At 44.1% G+C, this 21,393-nt stretch overlaps 12 non-coding genes across 12 annotated transcripts; all 12 read left to right on the top strand.

The window, feature by feature from the left end:
• Positions 1 to 196: 196 nt before the first annotated feature.
• Positions 197 to 279, top strand: TRNAL-UAG (transfer RNA leucine (anticodon UAG)). Its single transcript has one exon. It is a non-coding gene; the product is annotated as a tRNA-Leu (tRNA).
• Positions 280 to 911: 632 nt separating this feature from the next.
• On the top strand, positions 912 to 994 carry TRNAL-CAG (transfer RNA leucine (anticodon CAG)). The gene has a single exon. It is a non-coding gene; the product is annotated as a tRNA-Leu (tRNA).
• A 189-nt stretch (positions 995 to 1,183) lies between these two features.
• On the top strand, positions 1,184 to 1,266 carry TRNAL-AAG (transfer RNA leucine (anticodon AAG)). The gene has a single exon. It is a non-coding gene; the product is annotated as a tRNA-Leu (tRNA).
• Positions 1,267 to 2,289: 1,023 nt separating this feature from the next.
• Positions 2,290 to 2,372, top strand: TRNAL-UAG (transfer RNA leucine (anticodon UAG)). Its single transcript has one exon. It is a non-coding gene; the product is annotated as a tRNA-Leu (tRNA).
• Positions 2,373 to 3,004: 632 nt separating this feature from the next.
• Positions 3,005 to 3,087, top strand: TRNAL-CAG (transfer RNA leucine (anticodon CAG)). The gene has a single exon. It is a non-coding gene; the product is annotated as a tRNA-Leu (tRNA).
• A 189-nt stretch (positions 3,088 to 3,276) lies between these two features.
• Positions 3,277 to 3,359, top strand: TRNAL-AAG (transfer RNA leucine (anticodon AAG)). The gene has a single exon. It is a non-coding gene; the product is annotated as a tRNA-Leu (tRNA).
• Positions 3,360 to 5,100: 1,741 nt separating this feature from the next.
• TRNAL-CAG (transfer RNA leucine (anticodon CAG)) lies at positions 5,101 to 5,183 on the top strand. The gene has a single exon. It is a non-coding gene; the product is annotated as a tRNA-Leu (tRNA).
• Positions 5,184 to 6,481: 1,298 nt separating this feature from the next.
• Positions 6,482 to 6,564, top strand: TRNAL-UAG (transfer RNA leucine (anticodon UAG)). The gene has a single exon. It is a non-coding gene; the product is annotated as a tRNA-Leu (tRNA).
• A 12,184-nt stretch (positions 6,565 to 18,748) lies between these two features.
• Positions 18,749 to 18,831, top strand: TRNAL-AAG (transfer RNA leucine (anticodon AAG)). The gene has a single exon. It is a non-coding gene; the product is annotated as a tRNA-Leu (tRNA).
• Positions 18,832 to 19,857: 1,026 nt separating this feature from the next.
• TRNAL-UAG (transfer RNA leucine (anticodon UAG)) lies at positions 19,858 to 19,940 on the top strand. The gene has a single exon. It is a non-coding gene; the product is annotated as a tRNA-Leu (tRNA).
• Positions 19,941 to 20,571: 631 nt separating this feature from the next.
• TRNAL-UAG (transfer RNA leucine (anticodon UAG)) lies at positions 20,572 to 20,654 on the top strand. The gene has a single exon. It is a non-coding gene; the product is annotated as a tRNA-Leu (tRNA).
• A 189-nt stretch (positions 20,655 to 20,843) lies between these two features.
• Positions 20,844 to 20,926, top strand: TRNAL-AAG (transfer RNA leucine (anticodon AAG)). Its single transcript has one exon. It is a non-coding gene; the product is annotated as a tRNA-Leu (tRNA).
• The last annotated feature ends 467 nt before the right edge of the window (positions 20,927 to 21,393 follow it).

The raw sequence follows: 21,393 nt of genomic DNA, 5'->3' as shown, positions 1-21,393 counted from the left end.
TGGTGAGAGGTATAAGTTATTCTAAAAGCATAAAAACAGTACACCTGTGAAATGAAATGCTTTCATATGTGATCTTCTGTGTTTATTGTCCTGTGCAAAAAGTTGCACCTTGTGTTTGAAGGTTGAAATTATTTCAAGCGTGCATGGACGCAGAAATTTCTGAGTGACTTTTATACATTTCTTAGGACTCTTCACTGTCAGGATGGCCGAGTGGTCTAAGGCGCTGTGTTTAGGCCGCAGTCTCCTCTGGAGGCGTGGGTTCGAATCCCACTTCTGAAATGACTTTTGGAGATATACTCTTCTTCATCAGGATAACATCTGATGGAAGTTGCTTCTGTTCGTCTTCACCTGGGACGTTATTCTGTCCTCGTCTAGTCAAGAGAGCTTGGGTTTCTCATATATTTCTGTTGTACAAAGTCTTGCTGATAAAGTGCAATCCTTACCAAATGAGCTTATGACCCATGTAAGATCTCATCTAGAAGAGTCATTCTCTTGTATTCCCTGGCCAGACAGGCCATACAAATTTGGAAGAATGCCAAGCACCTGGTAGACAGCTGGACTCCAGCACACTTACAGCAATTTCCTCAGGGCAGTGATCAGGGGCTGCTTAGATTTGCGAATTCCACCCTATGTTGTGACATTGAGATCCCTTGTTGAATTTGCTTTAGTCAGCCAAGATGTGGCTATTGACTCAATTTCAAAGCAGCTTTGGGCCGTTCAAGTGGCTTGTGAATAGCACTTTCTCTTTGTACTCATTAAAGGTCTAAAGAGTTCTTCATAGGTACTGCTCTGTATGGATTGTTCAAAGATCTGTTGGAAATGCTTATAATGGGATAAATAAATTGAGGGCATGCCTTTTCGGTACCCCACTTGCATGGCTGTCTGGCTTGTGGAAGGTGCTGCAAATGCAAGTCAGGATGGCCGAGTGGTCTAAGGCGCTGCGTTCAGGTCGCAGTCTCTTATGGAGGCGTGGGTTCAAATCCCACTTCTGACAAACCTGTGTTTAATCTTCTTTTTTCTTGAGGGAGAAAATCAGATCATTTCCCTCACATGGGCTTATATGGTTGTCTTTTTGGAAAAGTGCAGTGAGTTTTTTTCTTGCTATAGCCACTCATGGCCTAAGATGTGTGTTTTTTTTGTTCACACTATCTTTCTCACTATGTAGATGGACAAGCAACATGTGGTCAGGATGGCCGAGTGGTCTAAGGCGCTGTGTTAAGGCCGCAGTCTCTCCTGGAGGCGTGGGTTCGAATCCCACTTCTGACAAAACTTTAAGTCCATTTTGTCTCTGCGTTCCTTCAGAATCTCAGCTAAAAATTGGCAGTGCATATAATATCTGAATAAGTACCAAACTTCAGTTTCAACTGCAAATTAATTTGCCCAATTCTGTCTTCAAGCTCTTATAATATTCTTCTAGCACTAGTGGTGTTTCATGTGTTTTTCGGGGGGGCCTAAAAAATCCCTTTTATTGAAGAAATGGCTTACATTCAGTCTTGTGATATTTTTGGTTTCCAATAAGTAGATTTTTAATTTTATGTAACCTCATTTTCTAATGATCCATTCAAGAGATGTTTCCACTATGAAATGAAGAGCAAGGGGAAAGAGCACAAATGATAGAGCGAGTGAGTGAGATGGGGTGTTGAGGAATGAGAGAATGAAACAAAGACAGTGAGTGAACGGCAGGTAGGCATAGAAGAGGAGACTAGAAGTGAAAGTGACTTGCTTTTCCCTGCTCTTGACCTCCCACCCATCTCAAACCAATCACAAACATACCTTCTATGCAACGTTGGTATGCAGAACTTCACTCCTCAGCCAGTGAGGGTGAGTCCCAAGCCAGGGGGTAGAGAGCAAAAGAATGGATGTGCTCAGACGTTCCTTGCTAGGGACAGTTGATCTGAAACAAGGCATGCTCTCTTGTTTCCAGCAAGGATCTAGAAATTCTGCATGAATGTGCAAGGCACATTGCCAGCATAAATTTGCATAAACTGCCCCACCTTCTGCCTTCCTACTTCCTGAGCAGTAGTTGTTTGTGTATAGAGAGAAAGGTCGCAGGCAAGGTAATTTTGTGAGTAGGATACAGAACCCTAAATAGCTGGTGAGAGGTATAAGTTATTCTAAAAGCATAAAAACAGTACACCTGTGAAATGAAATGCTTTCATATGTGATCTTCTGTGTTTATTGTCCTGTGCAAAAAGTTGCACCTTGTGTTTGAAGGTTGAAATTATTTCAAGCGTGCATGGACGCAGAAATTTCTGAGTGACTTTTATACATTTCTTAGGACTCTTCACTGTCAGGATGGCCGAGTGGTATAAGGCGCTGTGTTTAGGCCGCAGTCTCCTCTGGAGGCGTGGGTTCGAATCCCACTTCTGAAATGACTTTTGGAGATATACTCTTCTTCATCAGGATAACATCTGATGGAAGTTGCTTCTGTTCGTCTTCACCTGGGACGTTATTCTGTCCTCGTCTAGTCAAGAGAGCTTGGGTTTCTCATATATTTCTGTTGTACAAAGTCTTGCTGATAAAGTGCAATCCTTACCAAATGAGCTTATGACCCATGTAAGAGCTCATCTAGAAGAGTCATTCTCTTGTATTCCCTGGCCAGACAGGCCATACAAATTTGGAAGAATGCCAAGCACCTGGTAGACAGCTGGACTCCAGCACACTTACAGCAATTTCCTCAGGGCAGTGATCAGGGGCTGCTTAGATTTGCGAATTCCACCCTATGTTGTGACATTGAGATCCCTTGTTGAATTTGCTTTAGTCAGCCAAGATGTGGCTATTGACTCAATTTCAAAGCAGCTTTGGGCCGTTCAAGTGGCTTGTGAATAGCACTTTCTCTTTGTACTCATTAAAGGTCTAAAGAGTTCTTCATAGGTACTGCTCTGTATGGATTGTTCAAAGATCTGTTGGAAATGCTTATAATGGGATAAATAAATTGAGGGCATGCCTTTTCGGTACCCCACTTGCATGGCTGTCTGGCTTGTGGAAGGTGCTGCAAATGCAAGTCAGGATGGCCGAGTGGTCTAAGGCGCTGCGTTCAGGTCGCAGTCTCTTATGGAGGCGTGGGTTCAAATCCCACTTCTGACAAACCTGTGTTTAATCTTCTTTTTTCTTGAGGGAGAAAATCAGATCATTTCCCTCACATGGGCTTATATGGTTGTCTTTTTGGAAAAGTGCAGTGAGTTTTTTTCTTGCTATAGCCACTCATGGCCTAAGATGTGTGTTTTTTTTGTTCACACTATCTTTCTCACTATGTAGATGAACAAGCAACATGTGGTCAGGATGGCCAAGTGGTCTAAGGCGCTGCGTTAAGGCCGCAGTCTCTCCTGGAGGCGTGGGTTCGAATCCCACTTCTGACAAAACTTTAAGTCCATTTTGTCTCTGCGTTCCTTCAGAATCTCAGCTAAAAATTGGCAGTGCATATAATATCTGAATAAGTACCAAACTTCAGTTTCAACTGCAAATGAATTTGCCCAATTCTGTCTTCAAGCTCTTATAATATTCTTCTAGCACTAGTGGTGTTTTATGTGTTTTTTGGGGGGTGCCTTAAAAATCCCTTTTATTGAAGAAATGGCTTACATTGAGTCTTGTGATATTTTTGGTTTCCAATAAGTAGATTTTTAATTTTATGTAACCTCATTTTCTAATGATCCATTCAAGAGATGTTTCCACTATGAAATGAAGAGCAAGGGGAAAGAGCACAAATGATAGAGCGAGTGAGTGAGATGGGGTGTTGAGAAAGGAGAGAATGAAACAAAGACAGAGTGAGTGAACGGCAGGTAGGCATAGAAGAGGAGACTAGAAGTGAAAGTGACTTGCTTTTCCCTGCTCTTGACCTCCCACCCATCTCAAACCAATCACAAACATACCTTCTATGCAACGTTGGTATGCAGAACTTCACTCCTCAGCCAGTGAGGGTGAGTCCCAAGCCAGGGGCTAGAGAGCAAAAGAATGGATGTGCTCAGACGTTCCTTGCTAGGGACAGTTGATCTGAAGCAAGGCCTGCTCTCTTGTTTCCAGCAAGGATCTAGAAATTCTGCATGAATGTGCAAGGCACATTGCCAGCATAAATTTGCATAAACTGCCCCACCTTCTGCCTTCCTACTTCCTGAGCAGTAGTTGTTTGTGTATAGAGAGAAAGGTCGCAGGCAAGGTAATTTTGTGAGTAGGATACAGAACCCTAAATAGCTGGTGAGAGGTATAAGTTATTCTAAAAGCATAAAAACAGTACACCTGTGAAATGAAATGCTTTCATATGTGATCTTCTGTGTTTATTGTCCTGTGCAAAAAGTTGCACCTTGTGTTTGAAGGTTGAAATTATTTCAAGCGTGCATGGACGCAGAAATTTCTGAGTGACTTTTATACATTTCTTAGGACTCTTCACTGTCAGGATGGCCGAGTGGTCTAAGGCGCTGTGTTTAGGCCACAGTCTCCTCTGGAGACGTGGGTTTGAATCCCACTTCTGAAATGACTTTTGGAGATATAATCTTCTTCATCAGGATAACATCTGATGGAAGTTGCTTCTGTTCGTCTTCACCTGGGACGTTATTCTGTCCTCGTCTAGTCAAGAGAGCTTGGGTTTCTCATATATTTCTGTTGTACAAAGTCTTGCTGATAAAGTGCAATCCTTACCAAATGAGCTTATGACCCATGTAAGAGCTCATCTAGAAGAGTCATTCTCTTGTATTCCCTGGCCAGACAGGCCATACAAATTTGGAAGAATGCCAAGCACCTGGTAGACAGCTGGACTCCAGCACACTTACAGCAATTTCCTCAGGGCAGTGATGAGGGGCTGCTTAGATTTGCGAATTCCACCCTATGTTGTGACATTGAGATCCCTTGTTGAATTTGCTTTAGTCAGCCAAGATGTGGCTATTGACTCAATTTCAAAGCAGCTTTGGGCCGTTCAAGTGGCTGGTGAATAGCACTTTCTCTTTGTACTCATTAAAGGTCTAAAGAGTTCTTCATAGGTACTGCTCTGTATGGATTGTTCAAAGATCTGTTGGAAATGCTTATAATGGGATAAATAAATTGAGGGCATGCCTTTTCGGTACTAAACTTGCATGGCTGTCTGGCTTGTGGAAGGTGCTGCAAATGCAAGTCAGGATGGCCGAGTGGTCTAAGGCGCTGCGTTCAGGTCGCAGTCTCTTCTGGAGGCGTGGGTTCAAATCCCACTTCTGACAAACCTGTGTTTAATCTTCTTTTTTCTTGAGGGAGAAAATCAGATCATTTCCCTCACATGGGCTTATATGGTTGTCTTTTTGGAAAAGTGCAGTGAGTTTTTTTCTTGCTATAGCCACTCATGGCCTAAGATGTGTGTTTTTTTTGTTCACACTATCTTTCTCACTATGTAGATGAACAAGCAACATGTGTTCAGGATGGCCGAGGGGTCTAAGGCGCTGCGTTAAGGCCGCAGTCTCTCCTGGAGGCGTGGGTTCGAATCCCACTTCTGACAAAACTTTAAGTCCATTTTGTCTCTGCGTTCCTTCAGAATCTCAGCTAAAAATTGGCAGTGCATATAATATCTGAATAAGTACCAAACTTCAGTTTCAACTGCAAATGAATTTGCCCAATTCTGTCTTCAAGCTCGTATAATATTCTTCTAGCACTAGTGGTGTTTTATGTGTTTTTTGGGGGGTGCCTAAAAAATCCCTTTTATTGAAGAAATGGTTGCATTCAGTCTTGTGATATTTTTGGTTTCCAATAAGTAGATTTTTAATTTTATGTAACCTCATTTTCTAATGATCCATTCAAGAGATGTTTCCACTATGAAATGAAGAGCAAGGGGAAAGAGCACAAATGATAGAGCCAGTGAGTGATATGGGGTGTTGAGGAAGGAGAGAATGAAACAAAGACAGGGTGAGTGAACGGCAGGTAGGCATAGAAGAGGAGACTAGAAGTGAAGGTGACATGCTTTTCCCTGCTCTTGACCTCCCACCCATCTCAAACCAATCACAAACATACCTTCTATGCAACGTTGGTATGCAGAACTTCACTCCTCAGCCAGTGAGGGTGAGTCCCAAGCCAGGGGCTAGAGAGCAAAAGAATGGATGTGCTCAGACGTTCCTTGCTAGGGACAGTTGATCTGAAACAAGGCCTGCTCTCTTGTTTCCAGCAAGGATCTAGAAATTCTGCATGAATCTGCAAGGCACATTGACAGCATAAATTTGCATAAACTGCCCCACCTTCTGCCTTCCTACTTCCTGAGCAGTAGTTGTTTGTGTATAAAGAGAGAGGTCGCAGGCAAGGTAATTTTGTGAGTAGGATACAGAACCCTAAATAGCTGGTGAGAGGTATAAGTTATTCTAAAAGCATAAAAACAGTACACCTGTGAAATGAAATGCTTTCATATGTGATCTTCTGTGTTTATTGTCCTGTGCAAAAAGTTGCACCTTGTGTTTGAAGGTTGAAATTATTTCAAGCTTGCATGGACGCAGAAATTTCCTGAGTGACTTTTATACATTTCTGAGGACTCTCCACTGTCAGGATGGCCGAGTGGTCTAAGGCGCTGTGTTTAGGCCGCAGTCTCCTCTGGAGACGTGGGTTCGAATCCCACTTCTGACATGACTTTTGGAGATATAATCTTCTTCATCAGGATAACATCTGATGGAAGTTGCATCTGTTCGTCTTCACCTGGGACGTTATTCCGTCCTCGTCTAGTCAAGAGAGCTTGGGTTTCTCATATATTTCTGTTGTACAAAGTCTTGCTGATAAAGTGCAATCCTTACCAAATGAGCTTAGGACCCATGTAAGAGCTCATCTAGAAGAGTCATGCTCTTGTATTCCCTGGCCAGACAGGCCATGCAAATTTGGAAGAATGCCAAGCACCTGGTAGACAGCTGTACTCCAGCACACTTACAGCAATGTCCTCAGGGCTGTGATCAGGGGCTGCTTAGATTTGCGTATTCCACCCTATGTTGTGACATTGAGCTCCCTTGTTGAATTTGCTTTAGTCAGCCAAGATGTGGCTGTTGACTCAATTTCAAAGCAGCTTTGCGCCGTTCAAGTGGCTGGTGAATAGCACTTTCTCTTTGTACGCTTTAAAGGTCTAAAGAGTACTTCATAGGTACTGCTCTGTATGGATTGTTCAAAGATCTGTTGGAAATGCTTATAATGGGATAAAGAAATTGAGGGCATGCCTTTTCGGTACCCCACTTGCATGGCTGTCTGGCTTGTGGAAGGTGCTGCAAATGCAAGTCAGGATGGCCGAGTGGTCTGTGGAAAAGTAAATTTTGCCATGTTCTGTGTCCCTACGCGTCCTCCATCATATGTTATGTGAGCATGATTAAATATGCATATGCATTCCCTATGTTTGATTAATGACGCAATTATAGTTGTGTCCACCTCTCGTATGCCAGTTTCCAGTTCTCGTGAATACTACGAATATCAGGCCTATGTAAAGTTACGTTGCCACGTTTCTCAGTGTGCACGTTATTTCATTGTAAAGTCCCCGTTTCTAGGCCTCAAGCTCCTGTCTCCTGTCTCCTGAAGCCTCGCTGAGGAGCGATACAGCCCCCACCTGTATCCTCGACCCTTCACTTACTTCCTGCCTCGCAGTGCCCGGCTCAGCCTGGCTCTGCCTCTGAGTCTGCCAAGAGTATGTTATGATTCCAGTTATCAGTTCAGTCCTCCTTCTCTGCATTCCTAAAGCTACTGAATCGCATCAATAGTTTCCGTCATTGTCTAGCCTTCACGTCTCCATGTAAGAGAAATACTGCATTTAATGGTCATGTAATATTCTTCCTCACGCACTACATGTAGAATAATGCATGGTCCAGTCATAGTGTCTGTTAGCCTTTCCCCTCCTGACTTCTAGTTTATATCAACATGTTCTCTAAACATCAGATACTAGATACTGTTTAGGTACATGTCGCCCTGACTCTCCAGACTTCAGTCTCTGCTCCTAGCACAGAGTTCGAAGCCCCCAGCTTCTCCTAGTAACACGTCATTGCTAGTTTGCGCGTACCATTAGGTCAGAGGTCCCGGCTCCTTAGGTAGCCCCCTCCATGGTTTCCGCCCCATTCATGACATATTCTGTTACGTTTGCATCACATGTCTATGTATACGCCCTGTTACACCTCTTTTCACCCTTATCTTTCGCGACTGCTACGCGTCACGCCTTTTGCTCCACCCACTGCTACGCCTATTGCAATGTAATGCTATGTGTTTGCGTTATGTATATATGCTCATGCACTGTTATTAAAAAGTTATCCGTCCATCCTTCCTTAGCGCGCTCATCCCAGATCCAGCCCCAGCAGCTGCTGGGCCCTGCCATCCTATTCCTATGCAGGTTGTCCTGTTCCTGTCCTTTATGCTGTAATAAACCTGCAAAACTCCTACTACCTCGAATCTTGACTCTTATTTATTGAGCTATCTGTTATTCATTTATTCATTCAAAAATAGGGTATTATTTATTTATTTACCACATAATGGCGCCCGAACAGGGACTTGCCCTTTCCCCACGCGTCGGTGAAGCCACGCCGACCCCCTGACCCTCTGCAGCCGTGACGGAACCATACCGTGCACGTGCAGATATTTCTGCTTCAAGTATCCCTCAGGCCCACGGAGGAGACGGAGGAGGCGGTCCAGCATCCAGACGAGACGGTGGAGGAACGCGGCGAGTCCCGACCAGAGCCCAAGCCGAGAGTCCAAGGTCCGAGGTATCCGGAGGTCCACCCGTAACTGAAGTCCGAAGTTCGTCGTCCGTCGTCGTAGCAGTCCAGTCCAGTCTGAGGCCTTCCGTTCTTGCTGCCCGGTGAGTACCGTTACTGGGGTAGTATCTAGACAGGGTCAATCTAATTGACTCTGGTCCGTGGGTTGGTGGTACACAGTCCCACAAACGAAGTGTTCACTCCGGTGGATACGGGTCCTGACGTGTCTCTGTATGAGACCGGTAAGTTTCGTACTGTTTCAGCAGTGCATCTAGTTTCTGTTCTAGTCAGTTCTGTTCTCGAGAAAAGTCATGTATTCTGTTTTCCGTATTCCAGGTAGTATTCTGTTCGAACTGTTATTCTGAATGTTATTCATGTATCTTGATGTCGTGGAATGAGTGTGAAGTAGTTATCGTGTTTATTGTGTATCGTATTGTGTCCAGATTATAGTTCAGTCATGCCGCTCTTTTCAAAACTGCGTCAGTTGAGAACTAGAAAAGGTCTGCTGGAAGCAGCAGTTCCTGTCCCGCCTAGGGACAGTCCAGGTCATTTTATGTATCAGAAGCATGGCATAAGCTCCAATTTTGTATCTAGACTTATGGGTCGAGTATACCAAACAGTTAGAGGAAAAGTATAGATGGCCTGTATCAGGCACATGGGATGCCGAGTGCATCATGCGAGTAGAAGAAGCATTATGGAAAAAGAAAGCCAGACAGTCACAGAAAGATGCCATCGAGTTATGGCGCAAAGAATCTCATAAAAGAACCGAAAAAGAAATCAGAAAGTCAGAATTAAGTAGAGAATCCTTAGAACGAGCACAAGAAAGAGAACTAATCGAGATAGGTGAACAAGTTAAAGCCGAACAGTCAGACAGACAGAGGCATGCCCTTATTAAGGGTATGTATCCTCTCCTTGCCGAGGGCTTGCCAAAAGCGACCCCAGAGGCATCCAGTAATTTCCCGCCACCATTAGTTCCGACCAAGCTACGTCACAAACAGACCGCAGCTGATATTTTTATTTCGTCCTATTTGGACGACACAGTCCCAGAATATGCAAATCCTGTTCGCGCTCCGCCAGTCCCTGTAAATCAGGCACTTCCCGGTCCTCCAGACACCGGGGTACCCCTTGCAGTACCTGCTACGGTCCCCCAGGTCCAGCCCGCCATACCAGTTCAGCCCGCATTTCAATTTCCTGCCACACTAGTACGAAGAGGATCAGTCGACGACTCTAGTTTAGGGGCCGCAGGGGGAGGTACTCCTCAAACCCCGCCGCCACACAAGCGTTTAACGACAGCCGAATTACATATGCAAGCGTCACAGCGTACGCCCAGACATCAGACTATAGCAGAAATAAGAAAATCCCTTGCCGAATGCGGCTATGATCCAGTCCCAGGCGAGGATAATATGGTTTTATATTCATTCCGCGTAAGAAAGGTGACCGAGTATCTAGTCACCTTACCGAATATGAAAGAAGATCTAGACAGAATATATCGTTTCATCCGTACAGGGGATGATCCAGAAAGCATTGGCGAGGCCATGTCTCAAAGGAAAGCTGAGACCCAGCTCATGATATTAAAGTTTCTGATCAATTGTCTAATAAGAGAACAAGATTACCCGTCTAAAGATCCGGCTGAAATGAAAACCCTGACAAGATGGAGTGATAATATAGCCGAGGGTAAGCACAAGACCGTCGGTGCTATGGAGAGTATGTACAAGAAAATCCGTAAAGAAATAATAAAGTTACACGAACAGCGTAAAGCAGCACAAGTTAGCGAGAAAGAAAGTAACTCTGATCCTGAAGAGTTAGATGACGAGAATCCCGACAGAATAGCGTATGTAGGAAAATCTAGATTTCCAGATCGCCATTTACGCCTAGAACACAAGTCTATTTTTCATCATCCAGCACCAGAACAAGGTTCTCTAGAACAAGTGTTTCAAGCTACCGATCACATTCTGAAATCACGAATCGGTTACAGTGAGTTAAGTACCATGCATGAACAAGAACTAACCCGATCGGCAGTCCGATGGATTACTGATTCTACCACTTTTCCAGACGAAATAGTGGCACAAATGTTTCTGAAAATGCCCCCAGCCGAGCAACGACTGGCGGGTATGTATATGATTCAGCACCTCATTACATTGTATGAGGGTCAGCACTCTGATCCAGGCCCGTTACATGATATCCTGAACGAGCTACTCCAGTATAGATGGAAAGGTTTAGGTACCGACTTAATTAGTGTCATTCTAGAACAGCGCCACAAATATAGAACGTTTCTGAATCCGCATTTTGTTCATGTCTCACCCCCAGAAAGTAAACCATTTTACATAGAGAGACAGAATCCGTTACGAGAAGTCCACCCAGTTAGAGGAACGGGTGGCGAACTAGAACGAGTGTTTGTTTACACCCCGATTACAAAGATGGAACTCCTAGAGATGAAGAAATTAATTCCCTGTCATGATAAAGATCCAGCAGGGTTCCATAGAGAATTAAAGGACATGCTCCGTATGGGAGAATACACGTATCCAGATATCATTAAAATGTTAAAAGTCCTGTTGCCCGCAGGGGTGTATGAAAAGCTCAAGGAAAAAGAATGGGAGGTGGGAGAGAAAAAGATCGATTGGGCAGTTCTAGAAGCCGAAGACAAGGCACGAGTACCAGGTACCGGTCTTGGAGCGAAATGTAAAGAATTACCAGAATTATTAATACAAGTTTTACCTAGGTTATTGACAACTAGAAAAGAAGACTGGGATGCAATCTCAGCCTGTAAACAGAAACAAGACGAAGATATTAGTGATTTTTATTCTAGATTTGAGAAATGTTTTAGCATCAACAGTGGCCTCAAGACAAGTAGTGAGTCATACCCTCACCTTTTTGTTACTAAATTAGTCGAGAATTCAAGTCCACAAATTAAGAATCGAGTTTTGAAAGTCGAAAGTACCTGGCAAGCTAATACCCCGTCCCAGATGTTGCAGATGCTCCAATACCACCAGAATAGAATCAGGGAAGAACAAGAACACGAGAGAAAGCGTATGAAAGACACGAAAATGAAAGTACTAGTTGCACAATCTGTTCCTCAAGACAGTCAGAAGAGGGGTCCGAATCAAGCCAGTCATCCCGCAGCTCCCGTTAAAGGGAACTGCAATTATTGTAAACAGCCAGGTCATTTTATAAACGAGTGTGCAGTTCTGAAACACAACATAGCCACTGGTAAGACTAAAGAAAGACCACGTCCGCCTAGACAAGAACAAGTTTCACAGACTCCTCAGCCACAGAATGCACAACCGACAGTTACAGTACCGCAGCCTATTGCTGCAACACAGCACGTCACACAGCAAATGTATCAGTATGCACAGTCCGAGTATCCAGAGTACCAGCCATATTCATGAAACAGCCTAGAGAGGGAGGTAGGCTTGCCTCTCATCGAGATACCTGTAGATCAAGAAGGTCCCTATGTTCACAGTCAAGTATTAGGGAAAGACAGAAAGTTTTTGATCGATACAGGGGCAAGTAGGACCACAATTAGTCACGCCGAAGTTCCAGGGGCTCCGCTCTCAGGCTCAAGAAATGTTTCCCTTGGATTTTCAGGAAAACCTATCGTAAATGAGATATCAAAGCCAGTTACTCTAGAAGTAGGTCCATTGTCCCGTACTACTGATTTGTTACTTACTAAGTCATGTCCAGAAAACCTATTAGGCATTAAGACACTGAAAGAGTTAGGTGCAGTTATATGCTGTTCCCCAGAGGGAATACGTCTGTTCCTGCGTGACTTTAAGGGTCACTATGTGTTACGAGATTTTGATCCGAGATTGTCTAATGTTCCGCAGCATCTATGGGCGCAAGGTCCAACTGATGTTGGTTATATGCAAATCACACCCCATCGTGTGACTCTCAAGCCAGGTGTAGTCCTGCCACGAATCAGACAGTACAGATTGCCACCTGAGGCTGTAGCAGCCTTATCCAAAATTATTGACGAGCTCATGGCTCAAGGAGTAGTTGTAGAAACTGACTCCAATGTATGTAATTCTCCGATCATTCCAGTCATGAAACGTACTGATCCAAATGCACCCCCAGTATATCGATTAGTGATTGACCTACGAGAACTTAATAAATGTATTATTCCCCAGTATCCAGTGGTCCCAGATATCTCTTCCCTATTGACAGCCATTGATTCCGAAGCCACGTTCTTTACTGTAATCGACCTCAAGAACGCGTTTTTCAGTGTCTCTATTCATCCAGACAGCCAGTTCCTTTTCGGATTTTGTTTAAATGGAAGGAGCTATATGTTCACACGAGCTCCTCAAGGTTTCACAGAAAGTCCTAGCATTTACAGTCAAGCACTTAAGAGACAACTAGACAACATTCACATGCCAACTGACACTGCCCTGCTCCAGTATGTCGATGATCTACTGGTCACAGCCCGTTCTGAACGTGCTTGCGAGCGAGCATCTCTTACAGTCTTGTATTTCCTAGCCGAGATGGGGCACAAGGTGTCCCCTTCTAAGCTTCAATTCTGTGTCCAGCAAGTGGTCTACTTAGGACACTTGCTGTCCAAGAGGGGTAGGCAGTTGACACCAGACCGTATCCAGTTAATAGCGAGTCTTCCCCAGCCCAAGACCCAGAAGGAGGTACGTGCTTTTATCGGCCTCACTTCTTACTGCCGACAATGGATTCCTCAGTATGCATTTCTAGCCAAGCCACTGATACAGTTAACGACACAGGAGGCAGCCGTATCGACTGTACTCCCTTGGACATCTGAACATACACTCAGTTTCAATGAGTTAAAGAAAGCCCTATGTCAAGCTCCAGTTCTAGCTACACCGAACACCAGTAAGCCTTTTACACTTTTCGTCACTGAACGCGAAGGTACAGCATTATCTGTTCTCACACAAGATCAAGCAGGACAATACAAGCCCTGTGCTTATTTTTCGAGCACATTAGATCCTGTAGCCCAGGCTCTGCCTGCGTGCCTCAAGTCAGTAGCAGCCACAGCCCTAGCTATCAGACAAAGTGATTCCATAGTCTTAGGACATTCCCTGACAGTACAGGTTCCACACTCCGTGGAAGTTCTTTTAAACCGAACCCAGACTCAGCACTTGACAATTGCACGTTTAACAGGTTATGAATTGACACTGTTTCAGCCACACATAGAAATCAGACGCTGCAACATCCTGAATCCTGCTACACTGTTACCGTCAGTTAATTCGAATCCTGCCACACACGACTGTGTGGAAGTAGTTAATATTATGACTAAGCCAAGACAAGATCTGACAGATATTCCGTTACCAGACCCCGACCTGACACTTTATGTGGATGGTTCATGTATGAGAACAAGTACAGGAGAACTAGTCGCCGCGTATGCAGTGACTACCGACACTGAAGTTATTGAGACACACCGTATTGACACCCTGTCTGCTCAAGCAGCAGAGCTAGTTGCTCTGACACAAGCCTGCATACACGCCAAGAACTTGAAAGTTAATGTTTACACAGATTCACGTTACGCATTTGGAGTTGTACACGACTTCGGAGTGCTCTGGCAAGAGAGAGGTTTCATGACTTCTCATGGAACCAAGATTCAGCATGGTCTCCTTATTCAAGCCCTGTTAGATGCCATACATTTACCGACATCTATCGCTATCATGAAGTGCAAAGCACATACGAAAGTTATTGACATTATTTCTCAAGGTAACGATCTAGCAGATCGCACAGCCAAGCTTACAGCACAGACTCCAGACATTCCAGTTATTCCGACACAGACACACACTCCAGATCCGACTACATGCATGACAGTTAAGGACCCTACACAAGATGTCATAGACATACAGTTACATGCTACTCCTGAAGAAATTAAGAAATGGTCCGAACAAGGAGGGGTCCAGACAGATCAAGGATGGTTAACGAAGGGTAGAGCCACATGGTTTCTCCCCGACTCTATGGTTCAAGTCATTATTAATACCGCACATAGTCCAGCACATTTAGGAGAAAAAGCTATGTTAGACAGTATCCAGAATATTTGGTTCAACAAGCATTTACGAGCTGCAGCCAAGCAGAAAGTCCGTACCTGTATGATATGTTGCCAGTTTAATCCAGGTAAAAGTGTCCCGGTGGAACAAGGTGGATTCCAGCCCCCTGACCACCCTTTTGAAGTCCTCCAGATGGATTATATTCAGATGGAGCGCTGTCGAGGTTTCAAGTATGTCCTTGTAGTTGTATGCGCTTTGTCCAGGTGGACAGAAGCATATCCAGTCCCAGATTACACCGCCGAGACCACTGCCAAGCAGCTGGTTCGTGAGTTCTTCCCCCGTTATGGACTCCCTAGAGTCGTATATTCTGACAACGGCCAGCCATTCTCATCTGAGTTGATGAAGCATGTTTCCCTTTTGTTAGGGTACCAGTGGAAGTTCCATTGTGTACGCCATCCTGAAGCAGCCGGTCTCGTAGAGAGACATAACCAGACATTGAAAATCCGCATCGCCAAAGTATGTAAAGAGAAAGGTGTGGACTGGCTAATAGCTCTGCCAGTCGCTTTGTTCTATATGCGCATGGTCGCACATTCCAGATCAGGTATGTCCCCGTATGAGGTCGTATTCGGCCGCCCCCCTAACATGTGGGGTACACCCAGACCCCGAAGTATTACCGATGTTTCAAGTAATATGCTGACAGATTACCTAGCTTCCTTGATGTCTGCCCTCAACTCTTGTCGTTCACAGGTTGCCGCCGCATTTCCAGACAACACCGAGGTGGCACCGCATGAAATCGTTCCAGGATCCATGGTCCTTGTCCGGAATTTTGACCGTTCAAGTCCGCTGGAGCCTCGCTGGAAGGAGCCCCGACAGGTCCTCCTCGCCACCCGTACAGCCGTGAAGTTGGAGGGTCGCAAAGGCTGGGTGCACCTTTCGCACATAAAGAAGTTTTATGGACTGAAACCAGTCTCAAAGAACATTTCCCAGGATTCAAAGGACTGCCAAAGTATTATTTTTAATGACTGTCCCGCAAAAGACATTGCTACGAACCCTTCCCAGTTAGAGAAAACTCCGCAGCAGGAGTATAAGTTGAAACTCCGGTCTAGTAAAATAAGTCAGCCAGTTTGATTGTCTAAGTCCTCCCCTAGGTGAAACGGTTAGACTGTTTCTGACATGTATAAAATAGACCCCCATAGTGAGAGAGTTAGTCAAAACTCAATTCGATGTATCGTTTTTCTATGTTTCATATTATTTCTCAGCATTATGATTTCCTGCACCAGTTATGCGTTTTACCTGTACTTTCCAGTTTCTCATGTAAATAAGTCTGCTAATGCTACAGTAGAGCACACGTTTAGTGATCTACCTCCTCATGAACTCTCTTACCGCCTCGCTATGCGAAATAATTCTTTCATCCGCATGTTACATTATTCACACCAGACCAGCAATGCCACTAATTGTTGGGTGTGTGGTCGACTCCCCCCTTTCCAGATGCCGAAGGGAGTTCTGCCACTTTTTCCTTATCCTTTTTCACATAATGGTTCGTGTGGAGCATGGTCCACGTTAACGTCATCCTCAACAGATATGTCTTTTCTTAACAGTACATGTTTTCCAGACAAGCAAGGTCTTCCCCACAGAACAGGGTTAGATCTAGAAAATGAAGTGTATAATTTAGGTAATTATTCTTCGAATTTCATGGTCCTGAATGTTCAGTCTGATACTACTCCAGACTTACCTGCTATTTCAGTACTACCAGTCAAAGGCGAATTATGTGTCCGAAATAATGGTTCCGTACACGTAGGACATAGTGATTGTACTACTATTGTCAAGTATAGTGACAGTAGGAAATCTATTTTCAAAGCTTCACGTCATTCTTATTTTATTTGTGGTCAAACTGCATATATCCGTCTGCCCCTCGATTGGGAGGGAACCTGTTACATTGCCTTCCTACTGCCACCAGTTTTCCTAGCCCCATCTGATTATCATAGAAACACACATCTAGTACACATTAGACATAGAAGGGAGTCCCCAATTGTCGATTATACTGAAACTGCTCTAGAACAGTACACAGATTTCAATAGAGGTTTCTTTTTCTTTATAGGACCTATCCAGAATAGTAAGCTAATCCGTAGGTTAACCAGAACCCTTGAAGCTGTAGTCAATGAGACTGCCTCTGCTCTAGGTAACTTAACCGAAGAGCAATCTGCTATGAGATTTGTCGTTTTACAGAATCGTCTCGTCCTTGACGTCATACTGGCCGATAGGGGCGGGCCTGTAGAGTCATCGGATCTAGTTGCTGCATTTTCATTCCAAATAACGCGCCGTCTGTTTATTCAGCTATAACCAGACTCCATAAAATTGCCCATCTGTTACACCAAAATCCAGGCACCTGGACATGGTCCGGTTGGTTCTGGAATATAATTTCCGCTTGGGGATGGAAAGTCTTGTCCTTTCTAGGTATTGCAGTAGCGATCATATTTAGCTGCTGCCTCTGTATACAATGTGGCCCTGCGATTTGCGGCATTTGTGCTACATCATGTATTCCTAGTCCCAAGCCCCGTTCTAGATCCCGTTCCAGGATAATTCGAGACGAGCAAATGATACTGTATGAAATGATAGATGGTATCATGAATATTGATGTTTCCTGATGGAAACGTAGTGACAAGGAGGGAATGTGGAAAAGTAAATTTTGCCATGTTCTGTGTCCCTACGCGTCCTCCATCATATGTTATGTGAGCATGATTAAATATGCATATGCATTCCCTATGTTTGATTAATGACGCAATTATAGTTGTGTCCACCTCTCGTATGCCAGTTTCCAGTTCTCGTGAATACTACGAATATCAGGCCTATGTAAAGTTACGTTGCCACGTTTCTCAGTGTGCACGTTATTTCATTGTAAAGTCCCCGTTTCTAGGCCTCAAGCTCCTGTCTCCTGTCTCCTGAAGCCTCGCTGAGGAGCGATACAGCCCCCACCTGTATCCTCGACCCTTCACTTACTTCCTGCCTCGCAGTGCCCGGCTCAGCCTGGCTCTGCCTCTGAGTCTGCCAAGAGTATGTTATGATTCCAGTTATCAGTTCAGTCCTCCTTCTCTGCATTCCTAAAGCTACTGAATCGCATCAATAGTTTCCGTCATTGTCTAGCCTTCACGTCTCCATGTAAGAGAAATACTGCATTTAATGGTCATTTAATATTCTTCCTCACGCACTACATGTAGAATAATGCATGGTCCAGTCATAGTGTCTGTTAGCCTTTCCCCTCCTGACTTCTAGTTTATATCAACATGTTCTCTAAACATCAGATACTAGATACTGTTTAGGTACATGTCGCCCTGACTCTCCAGACTTCAGTCTCTGCTCCTAGCACAGAGTTCGAAGCCCCCAGCTTCTCCTAGTAACACGTCATTGCTAGTTTGCGCGTACCATTAGGTCAGAGGTCCCGGCTCCTTAGGTAGCCCCCTCCATGGTTTCCGCCCCATTCATGACATATTCTGTTACGTTTGCATCACATGTCTATGTATACGCCCTGTTACACCTCTTTTCACCCTTATCTTTCGCGACTGCTACGCGTCACGCCTTTTGCTCCACCCACTGCTACGCCTATTGCAATGTAATGCTATGTGTTTGCGTTATGTATATATGCTCATGCACTGTTATTAAAAAGTTATCCGTCCATCCTTCCTTAGCGCGCTCATCCCAGATCCAGCCCCAGCAGCTGCTGGGCCCTGCCATCCTATTCCTATGCAGGTTGTCCTGTTCCTGTCCTTTATGCTGTAATAAACCTGCAAAACTCCTACTACCTCGAATCTTGACTCTTATTTATTGAGCTATCTGTTATTCATTTATTCATTCAAAAATAGGGTATTATTTATTTATTTACCACAGGTCTAAGGCGCTGTGTTCAGGTCGCAGTCTCTTTTGGAAGCGTGGGTTCACATCCCACTTCTGACAAACCTGTGTTTAATCTTCTTTTTTCTTGAGGGAGAAAATCAGATCATTTCCCTCACATGGGCTTATATGGTTGTCTTTTTGGAAAAGTGCAGTGAGTTTTTTTCTTGCTATAGCCACTCATGGCCTAAGATGTGTGTTTTTTTTGTTCACACTATCTTTCTCACTATGTAGATGAACAAGCAACATGTGGTCAGGATGGCCGAGTGGTCTAAGGCGCTGCGTTAAGGCCGCAGTCTCTCCTGGAGGCGTGGGTTCGAATCCCACTTCTGACAAAACTTTAAGTCCATTTTGTCTCTGCGTTCCTTCAGAATCTCAGCTAAAAATTGGCAGTGCATATAATATCTGAATAAGTACCAAACTTCAGTTTCAACTGCAAATGAATTTGCCCAATTCTGTCTTCAAGCTTGTATAATATTCTTCTAGCACTAGTGGTGTTTTATGTGTTTTTTGGGGGGTGCCTAAAAAATCCCTTTTATTGAAGAAATGGCTTACATTCAGTCTTGTGATATTTTTGGTTTCCAATAAGTAGATTTTTAATTTTATGTAACCTCATTTTCTAATGAACCATTCAAGAGATGTTTCCACTATGAAATGAAGAACAAGGGGAAAGAGCACAAATGATAGAGCCAGTGAGTGAGATGGGGTGTTGAGGAAGGAGAGAATGAAACAAAGACAGAGTGAGTGAACGGCAGGTAGGCATAGAAGAGGAGACGAGAAGTGAAGGTGACTTGCTTTTCCCTGCTCTTGACCTCCCACCCATCTCAAAACAATCACAAACATACCTTCTATGCAACGTTGGTATGCAGAACTTCACTCCTCAGCCAGTGAGGGTGAGTCCCAAGCCAGGGGCTAGAGAGCAAAAGAATGGATGTGCTCAGACGTTCCTTGCTAGGGACAGTTGATCTGAAACAAGGCCTGCTCTCTTGTTTCCAGCAAGGATCTAGAAATTCTGCATGAATCTGCAAGGCACATTGACAGCATAAATTTGCATAAACTGCCCCACCTTCTGCCTTCCTACTTCCTGAGCAGTAGTTGTTTGTGTATAAAGAGAGAGGTCGCAGGCAAGGTAATTTTGTGAGTAGGATACAGAACCCTAAATAGCTGGTGAGAGGTATAAGTTATTCTAAAAGCATAAAAACAGTACACCTGTGAAATGAAATGCTTTCATATGTGATCTTCTGTGTTTATTGTCCTGTGCAAAAAGTTGCACCTTGTGTTTGAAGGTTGAAATTATTTCAAGCTTGCATGGACGCAGAAATTTCAGAGTGACTTTTATACATTTCTTAGGACTCTTCACTGTCAGGATGGCCGAGTGGTCTAAGGCGCTGTGTTTAGGCCGCAGTCTCCTCTGGAGGCGTGGGTTTGAATTCCACTTCTGACATGACTTTTGGAGATATAATCTTCTTCATCAGGATAACATCTGATGGAAGTTGCATCTGTTCGTCTTCACCTGGGACGTTATTCCGTCCTCGTCTAGTCAAGAGAGCTTGGGTTTCTCATATATTTCTGTTGTACAAAGTCTTGCTGATAAAGTGCAATACTTACCAAATGACCTTATGACCCATGTAAGAGCTCATCTAGAAGAGTCATTCACTTGTATTCCCGGCCAGACAGGCCATACAAATTTGGAAGAATGCCAAGCACCTGGTAGACAGCTGGACTCCAGCACACTTACAGCAATTTCCTCAGGGCAGTGATCAGGGGCTGCTTAGATTTGCGTATTCCACCCTATGTTGTGACATTGAGATCCCTTGTTGAATTTGCTTTAGTCAGCCAAGATGTGGCTATTGACTCAATTTCAAAGCAGCTTTGGGCCGTTCAAGTGGCTGGTGAATAGCACTTTCTCTTTGTACTCATTAAAGGTCTAAAGAGTTCTTCATAGGTACTGCTCTGTATGGATTGTTCAAAGATCTGTTGGAAATGCTTATAATGGGATAAATAAATTGAGGGCATGCCTTTTCGGTACCCCACTTGCATGGCTGTCTGGCTTGTGGAAGGTGCTGCAAATGGAAGTCAGGATGGCCGAGTGGTCTAAGGCGCTGCGTTTAGGTCGCAGTCTCTTCTGGAGGCGTGGGTTCAAATCCCACTTCTGACAAACCTGTGTTTAATCTTCTTTTTTCTTGAGGGAGAAAATCAGATCATTTCCCTCACATGGGCTTATATGGTTGTCTTTTTGGAAAAGTGCAGTGAGTTTTTTTCTTGCTATAGCCACTCATGGCCTAAGATGTGTGTTTTTTTTGTTCACAATATCTTTCTTAATATGTAGATGGACAAGCAACATGTGGTCAGGATGGCCGAGTGGTCTAAGGCGCAGCGTTAAGGCCGCAGTCTCTCCTGGAGGCGTGGGTTCGAATCCCACTTCTGACAAACCTTTAAGTCCATTTTGTCTCTGCGTTCCTTCAGAATCTCAGCTAAAAATTGGCAGTGCTTTTAATATCTGAATAAGTACCAAACTTCAGTTTTAACTGCAAATGAATTTGCCCAATTCTGTCTTCAAGCTTGTATAATATTCTTCTAGCACTAGTGGTGTTTTATGTGTTTTTTGGGGGGGTGCCTAAAAAATCCCTTTTATTGAAGAAATGGCTTACATTCAGTCTTGTGATATTTTTGGTTTCCAATAAGTAGATTTTTAATTTTATGTAACCTCATTTTCTAATGATCCATTCAAGAGATGTTTCCACTATGAAATGAAGAGCAAGGGGAAAGAGCACAAATGATAGAGCCAGTGAGTGAGATGGGGTGTTGAGGAAGGAGAGAATGAAACAAAGACAGAGTGAGTGAACGGCAGGTAGGCATAGAAGAGGAGACTAGAAGTGAAGGTGACTTGCTTTTCC

Source organism: Lissotriton helveticus, chromosome 8 (genome assembly GCF_964261635.1).
Source record: "Lissotriton helveticus chromosome 8, aLisHel1.1, whole genome shotgun sequence".
NCBI classification, from domain to species: domain Eukaryota; kingdom Metazoa; phylum Chordata; class Amphibia; order Caudata; family Salamandridae; genus Lissotriton; species Lissotriton helveticus.
The sequence above is the reverse complement of the archived record's forward strand: the minus strand, read 5'-3'. Positions and strand labels throughout refer to the sequence as shown.